This window comes from Ascaphus truei, chromosome 10, assembly GCF_040206685.1.
Source record: "Ascaphus truei isolate aAscTru1 chromosome 10, aAscTru1.hap1, whole genome shotgun sequence".
NCBI lineage: Eukaryota > Metazoa > Chordata > Amphibia > Anura > Ascaphidae > Ascaphus > Ascaphus truei.
The window spans coordinates 37,003,836-37,030,633 of record NC_134492.1 but is presented as its reverse complement, the minus strand read 5'-3'; the positions used below and the strand labels follow the sequence as shown (position 1 = coordinate 37,030,633).

Below are 26,798 nucleotides of genomic sequence, written 5' to 3'. Positions count from 1 at the left end.
CACCTCTGTGGCCACAGACCCTCTGGCACCAACGATGATGTGACCGCTCTGAAATCTATTATTTTCACGGAACGGCTATTATAAATGATGCAACACGTATAATTCATATTTACTGATTCTAGTTATAAATAAAAAAAAACACACGTCACTCAGTTTGAATGTAAATTGCATCAATCAGGTGTTCAACGTGACGCAATGCATCAAAATTAATTTCAACCAATAACTATGCGTCATATGTTTGAAGTCACATAACGAGCTTCATAATACAACCCAGATTTTATAAAGGTTTTAACTACTTTTCAGCTCTAAAATGTTGAAGCAGAAAAACAATAAAATATGGGATTAGTACGTTGTCCTCATCGAGTATGTGATACAGTGTTTTTCAACCAGGGTTACTAGGAAGCCTTGGGTTCCGTGGGCATCTCTAAAGGGTTCTCTGCAATGTTCAGGTCATGTGAAAATTGTATCAAATACAGAATCTGATCTGATCTCACAGTTGCTATCAAAGAGGGTTGGGGTTCCTTACAATGCATCTGATCTCAGAGTTGCTATTAGAGAGGGTTGGGGTTCCTTACAATGCATCTGATCTCAGACGCACTATTAGAGAGGGTTGGGGTTCCTTACAATGCATCTGATCTCAGACACGCTATTAGAGAGGGTTGGGGTCCCTTACAATGCATCTGATCTCAGACGCGCTATTACAGAGGGTTGGGGTTCCTTACAATGCATCTGATCTCAAACGCGCTATTAGAGAGGGTTGGGGTTCCTTACAATGCATCTGATCTCAGACGCGCTATTAGAGACGGTTGGGGTCCCTTACAATGCATCTAATCTCAGACGCGCTATTAGAGAGGGTAGGGATTCCTTACAATGCATCTGATTTCAGACGCGCTATTAGAGAGGGTTGGGGTCCCTTACAATGCATCTGATCTCAGCCGCGCTATTAGAGAGGGTTGGGGTCCCTTACAATGCATCTGATCTCAGACGCGCTATTAGAGAGGGTTGGGGTTCCTCACAATTTCACTTGGGCTTCCTTAACCAAAAAAAGTTTGCAAACTACTGATATGATGGGTAAATGTAACGTACACATTGCGTTTCTGTTAAACTAAAAGCTGTATTATGTCACTTGAACAATGTCTCGTTGCTACATTTCTTATTTACCCCTTTTACAATTTATAATTACATTTCCTCTTTAATTAGGCCCTCTGGCAATGAAGGTTACAAAAATCAGGACAACAGAGTCTAATTTATGCAATTAATACTTTACATTTACATGTGAATTATGGGATTTTTCAAACCGGTTAAAAGATAATGATAGGACTTGTCTATGTTTTACAACTAATTAGTTAATATTGCTACGTGACAGTTGACACTATGGGCAGGGCAGTATAGTTCAGAGAAAATCACTTTCCTCAGAAATCTCACCGACACAAAAACAAAAATCACTGAAATGAAAATAATAAATAAATATGTTATTATGCATATCCGTGGCATGGAAAACCTCATCTACAAAACAAGTTATTTGTGTGTAACTTCTTGTTCAGTAGCCAGTGTATGTGGTGCTCTGACCCAGACCTACACCGGTAACCGTCATGCTGTCTGCAAGGGAACCTTTTCAAGAAGCTAAAGCAGTGATTGCGGTACATGTTTAGATTGTAAGCTCTTCGGGGCAGGAATTCCTTTTTTCTAGTTTTACTTTTACGTCTGAAGCGCTTTTTCCCATTACGCGTCATATTATTATGTCACGCGTGTTACTGCTGTGACGCGCTATATACATGGATGGCGCTGTATAAATAAAGGTATACATACAGTATATGCTGCATTTGTTTTAGGGCACAGAACTGTCACACACCCGCAGCCACAGCTGATTTAGTCTCCCTGCTGGTTAGCTAGGACAAACACCTGTGCAAAACAATGACACCAGATTTATCAAAGAAACATTTCAGTTGCTGTCAATGGGATTGTTTTTCTTTGATGTTTTTTGGTCCGGGTTTTACTATGTTGCAGCCAGAGATCTTAATACATAACCTGCCCCCCTTTCCCCCCCCCCCTCCCTCACTGCATGTTTTTTTCATGGGTTTTGAGGCCGGGAGACTTTGATAAACAAACCTCTTTGGGATCATGTACAACTGATATAATGAAACGAGCCCTCCTATTTATTTAGGACAATGTGAAGGGTTAATTATCAAAGTGTCCAGGCTGCAAAACTGAGGCTCAACCAACGCAAACGATCATTAGCATGTCATTAACATGCGCTTGGCACAAAACACAAAGTGTGGTCTTAAAAAAAGCACATAAAAATACCCTGTGTGAGCACATTCACATGTCCCAGACAGGTCTGCAACCCTGCCTTTCCCCATTATCTCTTAGAATGCAGTGCTTCCACTGCAGCCAAGGATTCTGGGTAATGACATGCAAATGAGCACCTCAGTGTGTTATGTTTTGCTTCAAATCCATTTTAACATGGACCCCTACCAGCTTATGCCTGCCGCATTACACAGCTTTTCAGCACAGCCCGGGTTAAAGAAGTGCAAAGCCAGTTAACCCACTCACAGACGGCCTTTTTCCGACCTTTTGGGTCTTGTCAGTGTGAGGCTGGTTATACTGGCTTTGCAAAGGAAAGAAAAGGATACATAACTAGTGCCCTGTGTTGTAATATATTTCACGGTGTAACATTTGACGCCCGTCACGCCTAAAACAAGAGAAAGCTGTGATAACAAATAATAATACGGAAATGTGAATGTGGCTCACGGGGCAAAACGAGACAGCGTGTGTGAGATTTTAGTTTGGCAGCTTCTCTGAACAGGGACCTCATTACCTATTGTTTCACTATGTTGTAAGTTTGATGTATTTAATGTTTTGTTGCTATCCCCACTTTGTACTGCGCTGCAGAATATGTTAGCACCCAATGCATAAAAAAAAGATAGAGAGTAATAATTATCTCAAATATCACAGTGAGTGACAGATGGAGAAATGCATCTAATAAACTCTAGGACTGATACCTTGCTGCCCACAGAGGTCTGCAAAGTATATATGCAAATGTTTTTATTTAATCTTTCCCGGCAAGAAGGGCCAGTAACGCATTGCAATGGGTTGCAGGCCCCGCTGGCAATGAAAGGGCAAATTAGGCAGTTGCAGTCCCTGGAGTTAATCAATTTCTACTGGGAATTTAAAATGGCTGCTGCTCTTTACCAGTATAAAGCTATAACGGTTGCCATGGAAACCACTAATGCCAGTCAGATATAAGTACAGTAGGTGAAAATGCAGCAAAATTACTTTTCAGAAAGGGAGAAAAGGAAATATTAGATCACAGTATAAACTATCGGGATATGTTATTAAATATCATCTTACATTTGGGAGATTTGCCGACAGAATGAGTAGTGCTTCTGAGGCTCCACATGGTGAAAAATTACATTTTGATGGAAATATTCAGTGAATCACAAACCCATGTATTTCGGGCACGATCTGCACTCAGCAGATCCATGGTCAGGTATCCTTTCTCTGGAACAATCATCAAGTGTGGCAAGGAGGAGAGAAGCAGTGAACTGCTGCTCCATGCCAGGCTGCGTCCACGCTGCCGCTGACCGCGCTTGGCGCGGTCAGCACAATTAATTTAAATTTGGCCAGCCACGGTCACGTCAACTTAATTGACTTTGAGGAGCGCTGAGGGGTCACGTGACCTCCTCAGCCAATCAGGCGCCAATCAGTGTTTTCTTTGGCCACGCCTCCCCCCCCCCCAGCTCGCGCTTACAGGAAAAGTTGCCGTACATCCAAACGCTCATGCGTGTAGAGTTGATGACATCACCACTCTCGAGCATGTCCGCGGCACGGGGGACGAAGCCTAACATTGAAGAAATTCAATGTATCCCTCCGCACTCACATTACAACTTGCCAACACAAGCGTAGTATCAAAATCATTTAGTGGCTTTAATAGCAGACTTACAGCGACACAACACAACGTTTCAGGGGTAACCCCTTGCCAGGTAAAATCTCATTGCACATGATAAAGGGGTTACCCCCTGAAATGTGTTGTGTTGCTGTAAATCTGCTATTAAAGCCATTAAAGTTGTTTGTGAGTTCGGAGGTGATACATTGAATTTCTGACATATTCAGTGAATGGATACAGTGCACTGACGTCTGTGAGATCTCTAACCTTAAGCCGCGTATATAGTAGTTGCGTGTGCCGGAGCGCATTGGCGTCGTGCGCGCCTAGCACCCGAGCGACGTGTGCACTTTTAGATGGGGGCGTGGCAGAGACGTCACCAGGCTGGTTCGCCCTCATTGGCTGAACCGCTCAGGTGACGCGGCCGTCGCGCGAAAAGACCAAATAATTTGTCTTCTGAAAAATCTGCCGCTCGCGCCCGCTCTTCATCGTGCCTGCGTTCTTGCGCACTATAGCCGGCCCGTACAAAGCTGCTGCACTTTGTTCGCGCATGCGCGCAAAATCACATGCACCGTCGCGCTCACTATAATCGCGGCCTAAGAATAGGCGCGACACGAATCAATGGGATGTAAGCTGTCTTATGGCTAGGCACCACTAAGTAAATATGGGCTGTCATGGGGAGACCCCAAAACTATTCCAGAACAAATGTCACTTTTTTTTAAACGCCACCACCCGGTTCACTCCAAATAGAAAGATGCTGATGGAAGATGGCGATGAAATAAAACATTAGTGTAGTTTGCATCAGCTCTGCTTTTATTTATTTTGTCATTCCCAAAGTAATCCAATCACAATTTACATATCTCAGACAGCAAATAAAAAATACCCTGTGTGAGCACATTCACGTCTCAGACAGGTCTGCCACACTGCCCTTCCCCATTATCTGTTAGAATACAGTGCTTCCACGGCAGCCAGGGATTCTGGGTAATGACATGCAAATGAGCAGTTTGTCACTGTTTACTTCGTATCCATTGTAACATGGGCCCCTATAAACGTATGCCTGCCGCATTACACCGCTTTTTCAGCGCAGCCTGGGTTAAAGAAGTGCAAAGCCAGTAAACCTACTCACGGACAGCGGTTTCAACCTTTTGGGTCTCATCAGTGTGAGGTTAGTTGCTGGCAATGCAACGTGAAGCAGGTATGTGAGTATAACTAGACACCAATCATAATGGATAAATCCTACATGTGGTATTACACCATTCAGATGTACAAAATCTTAATGCGCGGGAAAATCCCACTCATTACCAGCACCAGCACCAACAGCCTCCTAAACATGCCAAGTCTGTTTCACTAAAAGTCACATTATTGTCCATAAACATTACTATCCCTCATTTGCATGCTTTGTTCAACCGAAGTATTTTATTATTATAATATATGAATGTAATATAATAATATTAATATATATGCATGATTTTACCAAGTTTTTTTTTTTTTGTTTGTTTTTTAAATGTTTTTTGGCATTTTTTTAAATGTCATTGTTTATTTTTCTCATGTTCTATTCTCTTTCGGACCTTTTTTTTTTTTATATATAAATGTACAATCAATTTTTATATACATTTATATATTAAATATGACATCTTTGGGAATTCTATTTTTCTGATCTATAATTATTAACATAAATATGTGTAATACATGTGAGTGCTGATCTCTGATCTGTTTTATATTACTATTATATAATCAGTTCTTTTTAAATTATTGCTAGCATCAATAATCTCACAGAGTCTCTTATTAAAACCGCCATTGTATTATAATGGAAGCCTATGAAACATGCTAAAGGCTCTGGTCCACATCCACTCAACTTCGTTGGGCTTGTGGCACCGACGTGGTTAAACCTAGCCACGCCCACTCACTGACTGGCCACGCCCCCAACGCGCGCCTCCTCCTTTCAGCCACTGCCTGGATGCCGGGAGCGCGCACGCCCTTGTCATCTCGCAGGGACTCCCCTCCCTCCTTCCTCCCCTAACCCCCCAAGCAGCTGGCTAGCGCGACCGCGCACGCACATGTCATCTCGCCGGACTCTCTTTTTCCAAGGTCCCGCCCCCCCCCAAGCAGCTGGCTAGCGGGAGCGCGCAGGCTCGTGCCGGGAGTGTCGCGCGCCCTCCTCTGGCGTCTGAATGAGAGAAAAGACAAAAACAGCCAGAACAACGGCCCCCCACACACACAGAGCTGCGGGGAGACACCGGGGAGCCTTTCCCTGAGCTAGCAACGGGGCAGGTGAGTTAAGCAGACCGACAAAGAGGAGGGGGGCTGGCAACGGGCCCGGTCCAGGGGGTTGGGGGTGTGTGCGTGCCCCCCCCGGCCGCCCAGCAGGAGGTGGAGCGGTACCCGCGGCCGCTCCCTGTCACCCCTCGTGTGGGAACTTGTTCCCTTCACTACAGTGATGTGATCCTGACTGACGGGAGAGGCTGGTGATGTGTACACACAGGGCATGTGTGCATGACACAGCTATACACAGAATGGGTGCACTTATATGTGGTGTTTGGGTTAGTTTATGCAAGGTGTGTATGTGCAATGTAGGTATAGTGGGGTATGAGTCCCAGTTTTGTGTGTGTGTTTTACTGATACACAATGGGCATGCATTATTTGTGTATACAGGTAGTCCTCGCTATCCAACGTTTCACTTTACACCGAATGGCATATCCAACGCTTTACAATGCCTCCCTATGGGTCGCTTTTCGACGCCGGAATGCGTTATCCAGCGCTCACCGCCACTGATTAACATGGGACTCACTTTACAATGGTTTCACTATCCAACGCTACTTCCAGAACGGATTCCGGTGGATAACCGAGGACTGCCTGTATTATGCATTTATATTTATATAATATATAACATCCATGGTTATATAATCTGTGCGCATACACACAATGCATGCCAGATATACACTTGATTCAATTCATAACATTTGTTTTTTCTTGCATGTGTCTCTCTTGGAATTGCACATGCATGGAGTGAATCCCTCAATCTTACAATTGCAAGACTGTGTACATGGTGCAAGTCTCTGTGACTTGGGGGCTTCTTCTTGTGACCGACCACAACTTGTTTACCAATGAGGCTACAGTGGTCTGGTCATGTGAGTTGTGGAATAGAGGAGATATAATGGCTCTAAGTCAGTTTAGGCATAGTCTCTTTCTTTAGTTCTTGCATTATCTTATTCTTTATCTGCTTTGTACCTTTATACATTTTCTGAAATGTGTTTTATTTAAGTTAGGGGTTTATAGGAGTGCTCTAACACAGGGGGGCGCAAACTTTTTTCCCTGCGCCCCCCTGCCGGCTGTCCCCTCACTCCCGCGCCCCCCCCAACCCCAACTTACCCTCGCTCCGGCGTAATGACGTCACGTTGCCATAGCAACGTGGCGTCACATGACCTCACAGCGTCATTTTGACGCTGCGTTGCCATGGCGACGCCGGGAGGAAGCCGCCGGAGCCACGGGTAAGTATGGTTTACAGAGGCCCTGCAGCTCCCCCGGCACTTAATTTAAGTGCCTTCGGGAAGCGCGCGGGGCCTCTGTAAACCCCGCGCCCCCCGTCGGCAGTCTCGCGCCCCCCCTGGGGGTCGCGCCCCACAGTTTGCGCACCGCTGCTCTAACAAACCATCTGGTATATCCATAAATACATGTTTTTACAGATGGACCACTGGCAGCAAAAGGGTTAAGCCAGTAAGTGTATAATGTCAGGAAGTACTCAGTATGTGATGTATGGTGTCCTGTGACTTCTTAGGAAAACAAACTAGGCTAAGTGGTAACTTTCTAGGTAATAAGGAATGCAATTGGTTGTACTAGTAACCACCTGTCTTGAAGATGTTTTCCTATGTTGAGTTGAATTGACAGGATGCCATTTGTCCTGCAAATTTCAGTTGGAGAGACCTTCTGTCTGCACAGATGATGTTGTTTGGTGTCTGTGCTTTGACAGGACGCTGTGAGGCACAGATGGTCTCGGGTCATTTGGGATGCTGAAATCTATGTTCGAAAATACAGTATATATTGGTTAAGGATTTCCCCGCTCTTGCCCTCCCCCTTGCAGTGTTGATCTCTGCCATTAATTTGCCATTTTCAATCATGTTCAGAGCTGGACTGCATTATTAGTTTGCATAATGTACAGTCTTGGTTTACAACTTTCATTAGTTTACTTAACCTCCTAGCTGCCAGAAGCGCCTGTGACATAGCAAACCTATCTGCAGCACCACCTTTTACAAATTGGAAATGCATTTGCAATCCCACGTGAATGTGCTTACTGTCAGCGTTATTTGTTTGTTCAGTGAAACAAAATCCATGTACAGGTAGTCCTCGGTTATCCGACACAATGCGTTACTCAAAATGGCGTTGTAAAGCGAAACGTTGTAAAGCGAAACACGTTTTCCCATAGGAACACTGTTTAAATGAAAGGTTCCGTTCCTGAAGGCATTTTTAACACTAAAATACACCAAATATTTTATGCAGGCAATAAGATATGCAGCACACACATAAATTATATAGTGTTTATACTGTATTATATATATAATATAACATAATAAATAATATATTATATAGTATAATATAATATTATATAGTATAATATTATATATATATATGCTCTAAGGACGCTTTGCAACGTTGTTTATGTGAATGTGTATATATATACACACATACACAACGTTGTAAGAGCGTTGGATAAGCCATTTTGGCGTTGTAAAAATGAATATAGGTATGCATTGCATAGCGTTGGATAAGCCATTCGTTGTAAAGCGAAGCGTTGTAAAACGAGGACTGCCTGTATACATTTATGGTGGGTCATGTTTAAGATAACTTACATTGAATGCATGTTTGTTATAAATACCCTTATTTCAGTGTCATTTGTTTGGTTGGCTTTTTGTTTTAAGTAACTTCACACAGTGAAGGAAAGACAATTCTGTATTCAAGTTGTACCATGCTGTTAAAAATGACAGTACATACAGCTAAGTTAAAAGAGTAAAGTGTGTGTGTCTATATCTATCAGGGGATCTCCAGATCTGAACCATCTTAATTGTTGTTCCGAGGACCATTAAAGGTGCAATCCCAAATATATTCTGCGAATTTCAATTCTTAGGCCCTCTGAATGGTGAAGTATATGTCAATCAAGTGTTTTCTTTACCCTTATCCCACCCTGTCCTCATCAGAGAACCAATAAAGATGTGGGACTCTGGCAGTATAAACACACTCGGAACACACAAAAGGGAGCAGCCAGAGGAAATCAAACCCCTCCCAAATCTGATTTAAAAAAAATAGAATACTAATTCATGGGTGTCATATTTGGGTAAAAAACATATCAATTACCCAGATGAGACCCCATTAACATGTCAGTGGTATTGGTTTACTTAGGAGGGTCCTAGGTGTATTTATTTCCCCTTTAATTGTTTGATTGGTAAATTATGTTGAAAATGTAATGTTAGTTCTTGTAAACTGATGTTGAGTACTTCTATACTCTTTCCAGAAGAACGATATGTGAGAATAAGGAATGGTATCCTAAACAGGATTAGGATACAGTATTTAACGTTTTGCCTAAAACGTTTGCTGTGCATTATACCTCTGCAGTCCTTACAGTGATGGTAATAACCACCAGGAGAAACCTTATACACAGCGTGAGTTTTCTGTAGGCGATTGACAATCAGTTGAGCTACGCAATTAATTTTGTTATTGAGATCTAATCTAAATGTGTAGGGTCCAGACAGTTGGGCACATTCCTGCTCCCCTTCCTAAAGTCCAATTCTGCTAGGTGTGGCATATATGGAAGAGGAATGTCCTGCTGCTAAATCCTTCATTTGAATTGCTCTTTAGTGTACAGTACACTCATACTCTACATTGATTGGTAATGCAGTATGTTTAGGGAGGATGCCAAAATAATAACACATTTTAATTATTGTATGTGTAGATTACTACATTATCAGAGTTAAATACTTCATGTAATCTTATTGCAATTTGTAGTTTAAAGCAGCAATCCAAACAGACTGGTTTATCATTGAAGCAAGGGGTCTCTGAAGCTAAACCCCATAAATTAAAAAAAACAAAAAACAAGAAAACAAAACGCCGAATGCTTGGACTGCTGCTTTAAACACATGGATTATGTTTAGTTGATTGCAGTGGTTTGAAGGCTAACCTGGCGGTTAACGCACTGACTATTTGAAGAAGGTGATATAGAGCTTGCTCTTTGTATGCCATTGTCTTAAGTGTTAAAAGAAGGTTGGCTCTCTTTGGAGAATTATTGGGTGTTTGTTTATTTGCAGGTCTTTCTCCACTCCTTTTTAAAAAAAAGTCTCATTTTTTTTTTTTAACATTTTTTTTTTATAAATCATTTAGTAATCAAGAGTCAAATTACACCAAGACTGTCTCTCTAATACCTTCTTCTTCTTTTGAAACGTTATATGTCAATATGAATAGGTTTTATAGTGTGTTGCTTCATGGCGTACAGCCAGTGGCATCTCATGCTAGAGTTTACTCTGGTTAGTCATGAATTCACAGGACGTGTGTTCTGTTCTCAAACTCCCCGGCTTTGTTTATAGAACTCAAGAAAAGTTTAAAGATAAGGCACTGTCCAAGGCCAGAGAGCAGTTTTTGGCAGATAAAACTTTCAGGACAGTCCTGTCCCACTTATCTTTTGAATATGTATACTGGGTGGATGTTTTCACTGGACAAGGTTTTTTTTTTTTCTTCTGACAATAGTTATATATAATTTTTTTTGTTTTTGTTTCCGGACAGTAAGTTTTATGGCTTTTGTCCTTTTTAAGTTTCAAGTTCTGTCAGTGGGAGTCTCCAGTTGCTTGGAATCCTTCCCCTTCTTCCCCCCCCCCCCCCCCTATTGAGCTGTGTGTATCCTTTTGTTACCTTACAACTCCAAACCCAAAAGCTCTTATCACAAGTACTAAAAAGGAGTCTCACCAAATTCCAGATAAGACTTACTCAAGTATGCTCCGATTTAAAACATTTTCTTGAAACAATTTCACATAAGCCCTCAACAAAACACACAATTTGAAAGAATATGCAGACTCAATCCATTAAAGGCCTAGTAGCATCTCTTTACCCATCACAGCAGAAAATGAACAATGCCACAACAGAAAGTGGGAAGAAGATATAGGAGAGCAGCTAGTGATACGGGGCTGGACTGACATTTGGACTAACATTGCCAAATTGTCCCTCTTCTGGCTTCCTATCAAATCACATATTACTTACAAAATTCTCCCCCTTCACTTTTAAGGCTATACATTTTTCTGCCGCTCCTTGCATCTTAGGCCCGGGCCATAGAGGTGTGGGGAGAGCGGAGGCGCGCTAACGCTGAGGCTCGCCTGCTTCAGTCAGCGCGATGGCACGGACTTGCAGGCGAGCCAGCGTGTGCGAAGGGAGCCGGGGGGGAGGTGGTTGGAGGCGGGGCAGTGACGTCGCTGGGCCAATCGCCCGCGACGCACTGACGTCAATGTCACGGCGCCGACGTCACGGCGCCGTGACATTGACGCTGCTTCAGGCTGATTGGAGGTTTTCAGCCGACAGCGCGCTGAAAAACAGCTTGGCGCTCGGCTGAAAACTCCAAAGCCTGAGCACGCCTGCGGATGCTCGCGTGAGCCCCCTCTCAAGGCATCCTCATTGAGGATGCAGGGGATCAGTGCGGAGCGTCTGCACGCCTCAGCACGGCTGGTCCATCTATGGACGCAGCCTTAGCCCTAAATTCTCGCTATGCACATGCTTGACTCTTGCTTTCTACTCAAGGATGTCTTCTGTCTACCCCTTTTTGTATCTAAGGCTGTGGACATAGTGCATGCGACGGTGCGCGCTGCGCTAACAAATTCATGTAAGTGCACCAGTCCGGCCATGCTGCGCACTATGCGATGTGTGCTGCATGGTGGCAGAATTTTGAGCAGACAAAAAAAACGTAGATTTTTTTTTGCGTTCAATGGCCACGTCACATGAGTGTTTACACCAATGAGGGCAAACCAGCATGGCGATGTCACGACCATACCTCCCCGTCGCGAGTGGACAGAGTCCACAGATCTGAGGCGACAGGCGAGCGTGCCTACTAGCGCTCTGTCGCACACGCGCACTATGGCTGCAGCCTAAAGCCCTTTCCTGCCTAAAACCTTTCTCGCCAGCTGCCTTACACATCTGGAATGTCCTTCCCCTCAATATTCGACTGGGACCCTTTCTCTTCACCTTTTAAAACCACACCTCCTTTAATAAAGCATATAGGTATCTCTTCTGGCTGATACCATACTGCTCAGAATCACTGACCTTCCCCTTTCAGATGCTCTTACTATAAACCCCTCCTACTGCCTCTGTAACTTCTCCCTAATGACCACTTGGATTGTAAGCTCTTTGTGGCAGTAACTCCCCTTCCTATTGTTACTGTCATGTCTGAAGCGCTTATTCCGATTGCATTATATTATTATGTCACGTGTATTACGGCTGTGAAGTGCTATGTAAATAAAAGCATGTGTACCCTCCGATAAAGAGATGCATGGTACTTACCCTTCCCTTTTTTCCTTCAATTTCAGTTCTTCTCCCTTTCTGTGTTCCCATACCCCTCTCCCCTACCTCCAAGTTGTTCTACACTTCTTTCAAGCATGTCGTCATACACTGTTTATATGTGTAACAAGTGATCAAAAGTGGAATAATATTGGAAGGAAGCTATGTTAGAATTGTACTTCAATATGTTCAAGATGGTATTTTATTGTGACTGTTCTCCCCACCCCCTTTTTTTTTTTTTTTGTCACCCTGTTTATTTATAATTTTGTTTAAATAACCAATACAATTGTAAGTTAAGGGGGGAAAAAAAACAAAAAATGTTAAAGCAGCACATGCCTAAGGCCGCGCTTATAGTGCCATCGCCACAGGCGAAAGTTATATTTCGCTGTGCGGCAGCGTAGCGGGTTTCCTGGCAATTGATTGGTTCAGGGGCTGTCACATGAGGCGACAGCCATTGAAAAATCAAATATTGCCGGCTACCAGTTTTCGCTCTGTCGCTGTCGAGCTTACTATAAGCGCACACGGCGACGTCGCCGGCACTATAAACGCGGCCTTAGACAGAGATAATGAGTAGTAATAAATACAACCTTTCTGGAGTGGGCTTTGTTGCTTTGCACAATAATTAGCAAGCATCTCCCAACTTGGACGTTGTATAAAAAAATTAACTGATGTGAAATTTTGATACCAAGTTCTTGGGGGTGATTGGGGGAGAGATCCAATCTGCTCGTTGTTTTTTATACCCCAATGTCAGCATTGTTGCAAAAACAGTAGAACTTCACATTGATTAGTTATAACACTCTTTATGGTTATTTATCATCTATATGTAGTCTCCAGCTGTTGAGTCCCACACGTTGCATATGTCTATAAGGGTAATTCCATACATCTGCTATTTTTTAACCCCTACAGTGTCATCCTGCTTATTTGACTGACTAATATTTGGAACTGGTAATGCTTAAACCGCCATTGTACCTTATAAACATTACACTCCAATGCATTTTAACAGCCATCATTTAACAAAACAAGTGGGGATTTACAGCTGTATTTTATCGTGGATAATTAGGGAAAATTGAAATTGCATGACCTGATTTTGAAACCTTCTGCATTTTATCCCCAATATCCTTTGATCAGTCGATCTGTGCTCTTCTATTTGTGTCGTGCACGATTTTCTCAGCTAACGTGATAATGTCATATTCATGGTGGTGCATTTAAACATTCTCCCCCTGGGAAAGCTCGTGCTTTGAAAAGTAAGTGTAGCCTGTGATTGATATTGTTTGTAGGAGGAAGCAGAGCTGGCATACTGTGTACAATACTATGTACATTGCTTGGCACCTTGATACTAAAGTGTTCCAGAACTGACAGTCAGCAGACACAAATATTTCTTCAAAGCATTTTATGGAATTAAATGTTGTTCCCTACTAAGCTAGCAGCATAAATAGAATTCCTGTCAGCAGGGAATTGTCAAACTTTTCTACTTTTTTTCATAAGGAGTTAACAAATGTACTGCAGTGCAAAATAAATTCTAACACATTTGTTTGCAGGCCTGTGCGTCCTTAAGCTTTAAAGGAATACCCTGATCAGCAATACAGTTTTATGTAACTTGCATTGTTTTATTTCTTTTGTTAAATACATAGTTCATTTTTAGCGAAGAGTTTAAAAAGCTACTTTAGCTGATGTCAGAAAAAGGCAAATCTGTTTGCCAGAAATAATTCTGAGGTTACATATTGGACACCCTTTACACTACAATCTTTTTTTACTTGAAATGTAAAACCCCACAATGTACGTTTCTAACTGTACTCTGCATATTGGTTTAAAACTTGTTTTCTTTATAATCTCTTAAGGTGACTTTAATTGTTTCTAATTGACACGCCTACAAAATATTGAAATTGTCTACGTGGGGGAGAGATGAGTAGTATTATTTGTAATGATGCGTGATTTTTTTTTTTCTCACACCATTAGTAAGGTTTGCTTGTTCCAACATGCGCTTTCCATTGATCTCTGTTGCTCTGCTTGTGAAAGTGTTAAAACTCACTCAATAGAATGAATTGCGCACACCCATTTAATAACATGTATTGAACTTGCCATAAGGCAAAAACACCACCACCCTTCTCTGCATTTACAAGTTTGTCTTGTAACTTAAGCTGTTTAATAACTATCAAGTTATAGCCTGAAAGCTACATTCATGCAGCCCATAGCCAAATACCTCTCAATATTTGCTACAATACTTAATAGATTTTTATTTTTTTTCAATTTTATTTTTAAATTATTTTTTTAAATGTTGGTGGCAAGCAGGGAGTTTACAGAGCTGAACTTTTTTAGTTTCAGCTCCGGGGACCCTCTGCCTTCCGAGATATCGCCAAATGTAGCCCTAGGATTGTCTTCAGGGTGAACAATAAGGCTGCGCTTATAGTCCTGGCGACTCACCCGTCGCCATTGTAGAAGCGATTTTTGCTTATAGTGTAAGAGACAAGGGACGGCGACCGGGTGGCAGGGGTGTCAATTTTTATTGACTGCCAGCGATCGCGACCAAACAGTCGCTCTGTTGCCGGGACTATAAGCGCGGCCTAAGAGTTCTAAACTCGTTTGGCCTAGGCCAATAGGAAGCAGTCATGGCTTCCTATTGGCCTACGTGACGCAGGAGCTTTAAACCTTCACGAGAGGAACCTTCAGTGGTACGTATCTCAGAAACCAGGGGTCCCCAGAGCTGAAATAAACATGGTTCAGCTCCAGAGACTCCCCGGGGGTATAATTCAAAATACCCCACAGTGGCCGATCGCATCTTTGTGGTACTGTATATTGATTTAGGCCCTAAGCGTCAATTCTCCAACATAAAGGTTTATTCCGATTCTTTATACAGTACTTAGCCCCCTTTTGAGTTACGTTACCAAGTAAAGCACGTTATTTTTGGTTGTCATAAACACCTTTACACTGATGCTGCTGTTTACTGGTTTTCTAGATGTAACCCAAATTAGCTTCAGAGCTCCAACCAGCTCATTCATCCAGTCTCTCCTCCCCTCGTCCGAACAACAACAACCATCAAAGAGACCAGTGTGAAAGTATAAAACTAAACATAGAAACCGGATTCATAGAATCTGAATTTCGTGCATTCATAGTTGCCTGTTGAAACCGCCCCAGGCCTAAGTACATAATATTATTTTGTAAGTCTGCAATGTTTTCCAAAAGCTACATATATACAACTAAGGGAACCTGTAATGCGTTCGGGTGAAATAATCTTACACTGCAAACCGCTTTCTTTATTTGAATGTGGAGGATTAGTTGCCAGCCCCTGTGACTAAGTCTGTGCCCAGGCTGTAAATGTGTTGCTTTGTGCCATTTCATGCAACATGTATTATCTCGGTCTACCAAGCCGTGATTGGAAAATATTGTCATGTTTTACCATATTCCATCAACAAACGACAGAGATGTCTGCTAGATTTGCATAAACTGTAGAAATTGGTGTGCATTTACATATCCATTGCAATAAAAGGGTTAATTCAGCCTTCACATTATGGTAGATGCAGAGCCTGCAATGGATATGTGAGTCCCCACTTTCATTTCTGCCATTTTTTGTAAACTCCATGGAGACTCACTGCGGGTAAATCCTCTTGCAGGGTTAGTTGCACCAAAGGTAAACTAAAAACAAATATCATATTTTCTCCTAATACACTTGTGTGTGCAAATCTCCCCTTTGCCCGTTTCTGCTAGATTTACAACCAAGGGTTATCGTCCTATAGATCATTGCATTATAGCAGGGGTGGTAAACTCCATCCTCAAGGGCCACCAACAGCTCAGGTTTTAAGGATATCCCTGCTTCAGCAGAGGTGGCTCAGCCAATGACTGAACCACCTGTGCTGATGCAGGGATATCCTTAAAACCTGAGCTGTTGGTGGCCCTTGAGGACTGGAGTTGGCCGCCCCTGCACTATAGCATTAACTGCAACACATTGCCAAACAATGGCCGGTGTTCTCTAAGCTCTAATAAAGAGTTCTGGAGCTCGATCCTGCATCAACTGTCAAGTGACTTGAACAGCAGTTCATACGGGAGCTCCAGTACCACTTATCGGGGCTTAGTAAATCCTCCCCTAATGTGGCTCAGCCGACCTTTCAGCGAAGTGGTTAAAGTAAAGAAGTCTTCCTCAAAGTGCATGTCCAAGAGCCTGTTGTCGACTTTGTGATTAAAATTATAGTCATTGCCATGAACACATTTAAATTGTTGTCGCTAAACTACTACTAATCAGGCACTACAATTAGATTGCAAGCTCTTCATTACATGGAATAATTGTACAGCGCATTGTACATGGCCAGTGCTAAACAAGCAAGAGAGAACATATTGTATGAAATACATAAAAGGTTATACTCTAGGCTTCACGATATGCTCTAAATCTTGAGAAGCATTGTCGCTTTAATGACGTGTTTGCATAACAATGTTAGCATGCTATACGGAACCATATTGTCATCCCTATTTGCATTGGATCAAAAGACATTCAACCTAAACCCTTCAGTTTCCCCAAAGTAATATTATTAATGTTTCTTCCCTAAAACTGACACATGTAAGGAGAAATCTCTTAATGAATGAATGCGCTGATTTACTAATGAACGACGAGCACTAAAGTACCCATTTGTTAGTGTTTTCTTGGTGCTTTTCATAAGCCGACGGCCATAGTAAGCGTGACGTTGCACGCGCCGCACACAAGTCTATAAGGCAATGTGCACGAGTGCGACGGCGCGACCAATTTTTTTGGCGAGACAAAAATCTTTTGATTTTTGTCTCGCGACGGCCGGGCCACGTGTGCGGTTCAGCCAATGAGGGCGATGCGCTCACGGGCACGCCCTGAAACATGGAATAAGAGCCGCTCTTGGTCGCGTCTCCTCCCGACTCCACAGGCCACGAATGGTCTGTTGCAGGTGCGCCTGATCACACGGCCTTTGCCTGCGAGTGAATCTATTGCTTTTGGTAAGTTTGTCAGCTATTAAGCGAAATACTATTTTGAATCCAACAAAATCCTCGTCCATTTTGGCAAAAAAAAAACGTTTCCCTGTTACAAAAAAAAGAACACAGTGCATTTTATAATGAGCCTGTCTGTGCTGTTCCTTCCTGCGCACAGAACGAACATACTTTCTGATTTCCTGAGGATATTACTTATAGATCAAACCTCCACACACATTTTCAGGTCTCCTGTTTGGGAGTCAACTTCTCTGCCTTCTATAGTCCTGACGATGTGACGTCATCCGTCGCAACAGCAATTTTTGCTTGTAGTGTTAGACATGAGATGGCGACCTGGGGGCGTGGCAGGGGCGTGGCCGTGAGCGGTTCGCCCTCATTGGCTGAACCGCTCACGTGGTTGCTGAAAAATCCATTTTCATTGACTTAAAGCGATCGCGACCAAAACGTCATGCCGCTTCTACTATAGGTACACGCGACAGATTCCATGTACTTGCTTTGACGCGCCGTTGCTGGGACTATAAGCGCAACCTAACACAAAGTGATACTGCACCTTACACTGCCGGTCTTCCCATAGAAGTATTCTTTATCGGAGGCATTTGCAGAGGTGCAGAGAAGGTGGTTTGGAAATTAGGGGTTTACTATATTATAATTTTGGGGGGAGTTTTGTATTATGCGTTGCTAATGCCAGTGAAAGGCTACAGGGAAACTTGGGCTGTATTTACTAAGCATTGCTAAGCCCTGGGGCACAGGATTCATCAAGCCGCGATGTGAGGTAGATCTGTGTTTCTAATGTCCGTAAAAGGCTGTAGCTCACACCCTTTAGCTTTCCTTCGGCTGCGCCAAAGGCTGCCCGCCTAGTGTTATAATTATCAGGACGTTTTGTAATGTGTAGTTCTATTCTCAGTAAAATTCTGCAGAAAACCTAGGGCCATATCTACTAAAAAGTGCTACGCCATAAGAAACCCTTTGGCGCTTTCATTGGAATGGACTGTAAGGTGTTTTATGGCACCATTTAGAAAATCTGGCCCTTAAAGCTGCAGTTCAGTCTTTTTTTTTTTTTTTTTTTATTATATTTTTTACTTCAATAGCTTCATGTGGGCAATCTCTACCTACCTAAAGAACTGCATAGCTGCAGGTCAATCCGTTCCCCATGTATTGATCGGCAAAATTTGGCGACATTTTTAAAGCTGGCATTTGTTTTTAATCTGCTTCTGTCAGTCAGTGGAAGCTCATGAATATTCATGAGTCTCCCAGTGACGTGTGCTCGCTCCCGATCTGCCGCTGTGTGGTGCCCCCTTCTGCCTCGATCCCTGTGGCTGTCAGCCTGTGGGAGATGGAGGGGGCTTGCGCCGCCAGTGGGGTGGGGGGGGAGAGCGGGTGATGTGCCCCCTTCCCACCCTTCTGCCCCGATCCTTGTGCCTGCCTCCCTGCCCGCGCGGGAGATGCAGGGGGGTTGCGCTGCCCCCGGTGGGAGGGGGGAGCGGGAGATGTGTCCCCCTTCTGCCCCGATCCTTGTGCCTGCCTCCCTGCCCGCGCGGGAGATGCAGGGGGGCTGCGCTGCCCCTGTGGTGGGGGGGGGGGAGGTGAAGTGTGTGTGTGTGTGTGTGTGTGTGTGTGTGTGTACACAGTGTTCGACAAATCTATTCACCTACAGGCCCGTGGCGACTGGATTTGACCCCTTGGCGACCTCCTTATGGACGCCCAAGCATTGCGTGATTGGGAGCGGGACTAGGTGGCGAGTAGATTTTTTTTTGGTTCGGCGAGTAGATTTTTGGGTGATTTGTCAACCACTCTGTATGTATATATGTATGTATGTCACCACAAGTACCCAGTCACCCACCCACCCTCTCCCTCAGTCACCCACCTTCTCCCTCACAGTCACCCACCCTCTCCCTCACAGTCACCCACCCTCTCCCTCACAGTCACCCACCCTCTCCCTCACAGTCACCCACCCTCTCCCTCACAGTCACCCACCCTCTCCCTCACAGTCACCCACCCTCTCCCTCACAGTCACCCACCCTCTCCCTCACAGTCACCCACCCTCTCCCTCACAGTCACCCACCCTCTCCCTCACAGTCACCCACCCTCTCCCTCACAGTCACCCACCCTCTCCCTCACAGTCACCCACCCTCTCCCTCACAGTCACCCACCCTCTCCCTCACAGTCACCCACCCTCTCCCTCACAGTCACCCACCCTCTCCCTCACAGTCACCCACCCTCTCCCTCACAGTCACCCACCCTCTCCCTCACAGTCACCCACCCTCTCCCTCACAGTCACCCACCCTCTCCCTCACAGTCACCCACCCTCTCCCTCACAGTCACCCACCCTCTCCCTCACAGTCACCCACCCTCTCCCTCACTCATTTATATCTGGCTTTTTTTACTAGATTAGTGAGGTCACCCAATATTTTCCCTTACACACACGCACATAAGGAACCATGTACAGTAACAAGGACTAATTGTAGTAAAGTATAAATGTAATACAATAAATAAACAGTTATGTCAAAAACAAATGTTATTAGTTCTTACTATGAATTTATTCCATTTCTTTTTTTAAAAGGTGGGACTGGGGCGAGTAGATTTTTGGGTGATTTGTCTAGATAGAGGTGTGTGTGTGTGTGTACACACACACACACACACACACACACACACACACACACACACACACACACACACACACACACACACACACACACACACACACACACACACACGTTCTTTAGTATTTATTGATACCTTTTTTTTGTTTGGACCAACAATTTGTGTCATAGGACAAGCTTTCAAGAGTTTTCCTGTCTTCCTCAGGTCAAGCAATACCATAAATATATACACACATAAACATACGCACACAGTGTGTGCGTGTGCGCATGTTTGTGTGCGTGTATATATGCGCATGTATGTGATGTATATGTGTGTGCTTGTGTGCGTGTGCGCATGTATACGTGTGTGTGTGTGTGTGTGTGTGTGCGCATGTGTGCGCATGTGTATGCGTGCGTGTGCATATATATCTATATCATACACACACATACATACCTAAGCTCCGCAGGGCCCTGTGCCTGGAAAATGTCTCTGTAAAGGGCTATGTAAAACTAGCAGCGCTATACAAGAACAAGCCATTATTAATTTTGATAACACATTGAATTGTACACATTCCCATAAAATTAAATATACATATTGTTTACAGTATTATATATACAGATTTGATTTTAAATAAGTTGTTAATATTTAACATTAACTACACATGTGCAATGGAATAAGGTTTAATTAATTCATTCTGAGCTACTCTCCTTTTCTGCTGCTGCTCTGTCAGTTCTGTGGGGAAGATCATGTGACCAGGAAATGACTGATACATTTGTGCTCCATGCTCATGCTCGTGCACGGCTGTTGGGGGGGGGGGGGGGGGGGGGCAGGACTCACAAAGGGGTGTGCCAGAGCCTGTTACAGAAAAGGAAGGGGTTGTGCCTTTCTAAAGGGTTGCTATAGAAACAAAAATGCTCGTTACATTAGAATACATTAAAAATTGTCTTTCAAAGTTGTTTAAAAAAAAATAAAAAATGCTACAAGTATTTTCTGACAGTACAGAACTGATTTATTAAAAAAAACACACATGCAGGATATTGACTGAACTGCAGCTTTAATATTCAGTGGCTTAGAAAATTATGCAATTGTCTGTCTAATTAGAATACCACTATTTTGATATTTGTTTCAAGTACCTTAACGACAAAGCACAAATAATACCAAATAGATAAGTTTAGTACAAAAATGACATTTGAATAAATTACATCAGAAACAAGCTGCACAATGGCGTTACATTTTGAGACTGCAGTTAATACTTATGCCTTGAAAATGCTGAAATGAGTTGTTTTGTGTACTTTATTCTGCTCCCTGCTGATTTAGATGGATGTCCCTTTCAACGTTTTTTTGTTGTTGTACTTTTGAGAACACTAAATCCCCCCCCCCCCCCCCCCTCGTTTGGGCACGCATACCCATGGGCCTTGTTGGGGTATTGGTTAATTGATTTGAGCTGTCCTGATGGCCTTCCAGGTTGACAAAGGAAATTAATGTCAGTAATGTAGCCTAATGTTCCCTCTACAGAGATGGGTAAATATACTGGTCTTGCATGTACATGTCTTAACTTACATGGTCTTCTGCACAAGTATCAAAATAATTTCTGGAGGATGGTGCTGGTGAATTTTCTCATGTGTTTAGATTGCTTGGCTGTCATCTCTGAAGCTGGTTGCAAAAAGTTTCTTTTTGGTGTTGCATGTGTGTTCTAGGTATGCCAAGCCTTTAAGCAGTCTGATAGTGCTGCCCATTACTAATTAAATGGAAGATCCTTCTGAAGAATTTATGTTGGACATGCTTGCACCTACTGCAGGCTCAAAATACCTTCAAGACTAAATCTGTAGGAGTAATAAAGATACAGCATTGTTTTTCTTTGAATATGTATAATTGTCTGTATACACCTGGAACTACAATGATTCATGCTTTTTTTTTTTTAAATTAAAAAGCATGCATGTGGCCTACAGCACGGAATGGGACATCTGCTTGCGGCCGTCCCTCCGTGACCAACTCCCCGATGGCCTTTTGCCACAGGGAGACCCAATGCCGCTGGCCGCTTCAACAAGAAGGTACATTTTAGGGTAGGGATTAATTTAAGGGGTTTTAGCGGATAGGGTTAAGGTTTAGGGTAGTGTTAGTATTAGGGGTTAACATTAGGGAGTTTTGGGGTAAGGTTAGTCACTTACTTTAGCAGTGAAGCGGCGGGGGGGAGGCGCGGCAAAATGTCCATGATCAAATGTCCTAGACCGCTACAGCATGCATGAATTTACTTTAAAGATGTAGTATAGAACAGGGGTTTGCAAATGTGGGCGCGCAGGATTTTTTTTTGGGGGGGGGCCGCGAGGCAGTTGCAGAGGCCCCGCGCTCTTCCCCGAGGCATTTCAATTAAATGCAGGGGGACCGCGCGAGTTCTCTAGAACCTCATCTTACTGGGATTCAGCCCCTTCTGGTCACATCGTCATGACAATGTGGCGTCAAATGACGCTGTGATGTGATGTGATGTGACGTGATGTCACGTGACCCTTGCGTCATTTGATGCGCGTTCACAGGAGAAGGGGGCGCGAGGGCTGAGGCTGGTACATAAGGGGGCGCAGCTCAAAAACTTTACGCACCCCTGGTATATAGGGCCATGTTTTGTTGTTTAAAAATGGAGATTAATCTAGAGGTTTTAGATTAAGCAGGTCAGGTATATTGGTGTCTTTTTAAATTTGTAGTCGACACCTTAAAGGACTTTGACCACAACCTCTTGTCATACAATACCCTCTTCCCCCTCCTTCTCTTTTTTCTTTCTTTCTTTCTCTGTACCCCCACCTTCCCTGTTTATTTTAATTGGAAGAATAGCAGTTATAAAAATAAAAAAAAATAATGTACATTAGAAAAGTTGCTGTTGTGCAGCTGTTAGAATGCCCAGGCTGTTCTATTGGTCGTATGAAAAAGCTATCCCGTCTGACTCCTAGAGCAGTTTAACTCATAAACTGAAACTGACAAATGGTATAAATTAGAATACGCACTGCACCACACACTTTTTTTTTTTTTTTAAACTAATATTCATCTTAAAATCTAATTTCTAACACCCATGTAAACATACTATGTATTGCCTACTATAAATCGTTTTTTGAATAAAGGTTGGTGCAGTTCTTTATTAAAAAAAACGTAGGAATTCATAGTCGGACCATGGGGAAAAGAATTGGACGCATCCAATAAGTGAGGCATCGCTCCAAATGTGTGAAGCTTTACAGATCTGGAAAAATAGAACTGTACAGGAAGGCAGTGGAAATTTAAAAAAAGATAAAACACTAATTTTTTTTTATTTATTATTTTTTTTTTTTGTAAGCACTGTTTGTCGGGCGATAATGGTGAAAGGAAGGGTTGCATTTCCATTTGGTGTATGTATATACGAACCTCTGAATAATGTTGGTAGTACGTGTCCTTAACGTGACTGGACACGATTGTTGTTGTTGTTTTTTTTTTTACTCCTGTTTGACAAAGCCTGCTTAAACATATCTGTATGACTTCTTCTTTGTTTCATATCTCGCCTCCTCCTTTTTGCTGCTGGGGTTGTGAAAAAATACTTGCTCAACCAACCCTCACAGTATATCTCATGTGCTAGAACCTGCAAGGCTTTTCTGAGTGTATCTCATACAGTTCCAGGGTGTGTCCAGAGAAGTTATTTTTACAGTAATCAAATGATCAGAAAAGTGAAGATTGAATGTTTCTATTTGTTTATTTGATTTCTATAGCACTCAATGTTACAGCGCCAGTCACTAAAATATTAATATAAATTTATTGACATACTGAAGGTCAAAGTTGAAAGGTCACAAACTTCATGTTTCATAGACAAATTAGTTTGTGGTGGATGTTCAAGACCTGCTTGTATGACTTAGCTTTTTATTGAGTTAATTAGAAGCAAAGCGCTAAAAGGCCATTCTAATTGAATTGATAACCAGCGAAGTAGCAATAATAAAACGGTATATGTAAGGATAATGTGGCATGTTTCTATATATATTTATTTATAAAATGTTTTACCAGGAAGTAATACATTGAGTTACCTCTCGTTTTCAAGTATGTCCTGGGCACAGAGTTATGATGACAAACCCATGGTTACATTAAGTGAACAGGGTTGTACATTATGTATAAAGACATTGCATGAACAGAATATATACAGTATGCCAAGCTGACCGCCTTAATGCTGAATGAATAAAGACGTAGGCTACCCTTTTAATGTTAATATGGAGATCTCCTCTTTGGAGCAAAAAGCTGTGCTGTGTTTTGTTTATTGCATGAAGTGGGTGTTAAATAGCATACCATAGTTTCTTTCATGTAGAGCCAAGCTTGATTATTTAGCCATTGGGCTGTACTCCTGTTAACAGTCCAGTGCTCCCATTGCTAGTGTCATTTAGGTTTTGTCAGCAGCTCTTTGTTCATTCAAAAGGTTTCGCCAATACTTTTTTTTTTTAAATAGCACTGCACTGGAACAGCCTGTTAAATAGGGTCATTAGGTACATGCAGGTCTACTTTGAACCTGCCGAAACCTGCACAAATCCTTTTACTGATGTTTGATACAGTCCATGCAGTATTCAATTACCTTCCTATGACTGATTGCCAAGTATGATTAATTACAAATTAAGTTTCTAGTGTTGGTCGTGGAGCACAGTTATTCCTCCCCCCGCGCAGGTGGTGAATTATTTCCTGGATGTTCTGACCAGTACAAATGTCTCCCATTAAAATGTACAGAAAACGTCAATTAAAAAAGGATGTACAGTATACGCAGTTGTGAAAATGCTAGTGTAGACTAAATTCAATTTGAAGATTATCTAATGAATCAAGTCCAGTTTTTGGACTCTTCCGCTTGCTGGTACTTAGGCTGATTCTTGACAATATAAATTTAATTAGATTTATTTAGGAATACATTGTAGTATTTTCGCAGGGTTTGCAGTTATGTAAGGTTACGATTTCTCTCCCCTTTTTTAAAGCTCCCAAAATTAAAAGGTACATTTTCTCAGAATTTTTCAGCTTTTATGGATTTGATTTTACTTAATAGAACAACTACAGTAAGTTGTCATCAATTTCTCCACACAGCTGCAGACCAAACAATATCCTGTGGTTTAAAAAAAAAAAAAAAAAAATCAGATCTGTACTACGAGAAAATACTTGTAGCATTTTTAAACAACTCTGAATTACATTTTTAATGTATTATAATGTAATAAGCATTTTTGTTTCTATAGCAACCATTTACAGTGTCACACCTCCTTCCTCTTCTGAAACATCATCATTGTGTGGATTGTATTGATGCACATATTAAAAGGGGGAGAGAAACTGCAGGTTGGATTGCTGCTTTAAGGCAGGGGTGGCCAATATCAGTCCTCAAGGGCCACCATCAGGCCAGGTTTTAGGGATATCCCTTCAGCACAGGTGGCTCAGTCATTCTGGTTGAGCCACTTGTGCTAAATCCGGGATATACTTAACCTGACCTGTTGGTGGCTCTGGACTGGAGTTGTCTGCCTCTGCCTTAGGCTGCGAACCCGCTGCGGCCGGCGGGGCGCGCGGCTGCGGACCACCAGACCCTTGCCGAATGGTCCCTGCCCCCGCTGCCTCCTTCCGGCAGGGCTGACCAAGTACTGTGGTCCGGCAGGGCTGACCAAGTATGCGTCAGCCGGCCGATGCTGCAAGATCCTAGTGATTTTCGGCGCTGACGCGTCACGTGGTACGCAAATCAGCCAATGGTGAGGAGGGAAGGAGCTAGATGGGAGGCGCCTTGGGCGGGGAGCAGGGAAGGAGCTGCGGGTTAAAGTGTGTGTGTGTGTACGGCACCACGATCAAATCCCGCCCGCTCCGGCTCCCTAGGTCTGTGTCTGTTAGCGCCCCGCCTGTCTGCAGTGCGGGCGCGCTGACTCAGGGAGCGGGGCCTTAGCCTTAAGGTATCACGCAACACATAGTTTGCCGCCTTAAGGCTGCGCTTACAGTGCCTGGTGACGGCGACGTCGCGCCAAAACAAATGCATTGAATCCATCGCATGCGCTTTATAGTAGGCGTGACTGAGCGACCAAAAATGTTGTTGTCAGTGCCATTTTGATTTTTTTTGTAGACAGTCGCCACATGTGACTGTCTCTAAACCAATCACAGAGCGCCTATTGCACTCTGCTTTCCCCCTTGGTGACATCACTGGCCTTTCGCCAGCGACGTCGCTCATACTTGAAGTGCAACTTTTGCCAATGGCAACGGTGAAGTCATCGGTTGCGTCGCCGGCACTATAAACGTGGCCTAATTCATATTAGGGCAAAGTTGGGGCATAAGCACTAGTGCTGCAGGGTTTAACATGGACCCTGTTCCCTGGCAACATCACTGGCTGGGCATAAATGGATTTGCAAGTGACCATAATTGGCAGGTGGCAAACTCCTATAGTCTGCCCTGTTTTTGCAGTCCTACTTGTAACATTGCATCTGAACAGTTTGTAGCATTGCCACGCTTACTCCGTATCTCCGTGGGATTTACATCCAGACCTAGTTCTTAGTTTCCTTTGTCCAAAGTAATGCAGGATTCTTGTGGACTACAGAGTTAAGAATTGGAAAACAAGGACTATATTGTGAGATTTCACTGAAACCGTTACTACTTTGCATAAAAGTAGATCTGGCACTGTGTACTTTTATATTTTCTTGTATAAATAGCAAAGGGTTTACAGTAACGAAAGGAGTTGTTCCTATGATATGTTTAATACCAGTAGGACAGGGAGTGAACCGCCATAAAGCTGGAACACTATTTTGATTGCTGCTCGAAATGTGATGCTGATTCAGTAACTGTGAGCTTACTACGGTACTTCAGGTCTGTGGACCATTTTATAGCCCCATCTCACTGTGCACATAAGTTTAAAATGCATCAGACCTGTGGTACCCAC

The 26,798-nt window shown here is 43.1% G+C and overlaps 1 protein-coding gene across 7 annotated transcripts in view; it reads left to right on the top strand.

Moving 5' to 3' along the window:
• The first annotated feature begins 5,903 nt into the window (after nucleotides 1-5,903).
• RALGPS2 (Ral GEF with PH domain and SH3 binding motif 2) overlaps nucleotides 5,904-26,798 on the top strand; it is a 139,898-nt gene continuing 119,003 nt past the window's right edge. For 2 of the 7 annotated variants that reach the window (XM_075616601.1, XM_075616599.1), the window contains exon 1: nucleotides 5,905-6,154. The gene's annotated coding sequence lies outside the window, so the exon portion shown is untranslated. Of the gene's footprint in view, nucleotides 6,155-9,386; nucleotides 9,535-26,798 lie in introns of all 7 variants that reach the window. The other 5 variants (XM_075616607.1, XM_075616603.1, XM_075616600.1 and 2 more) reach the window with 4 other exon arrangements.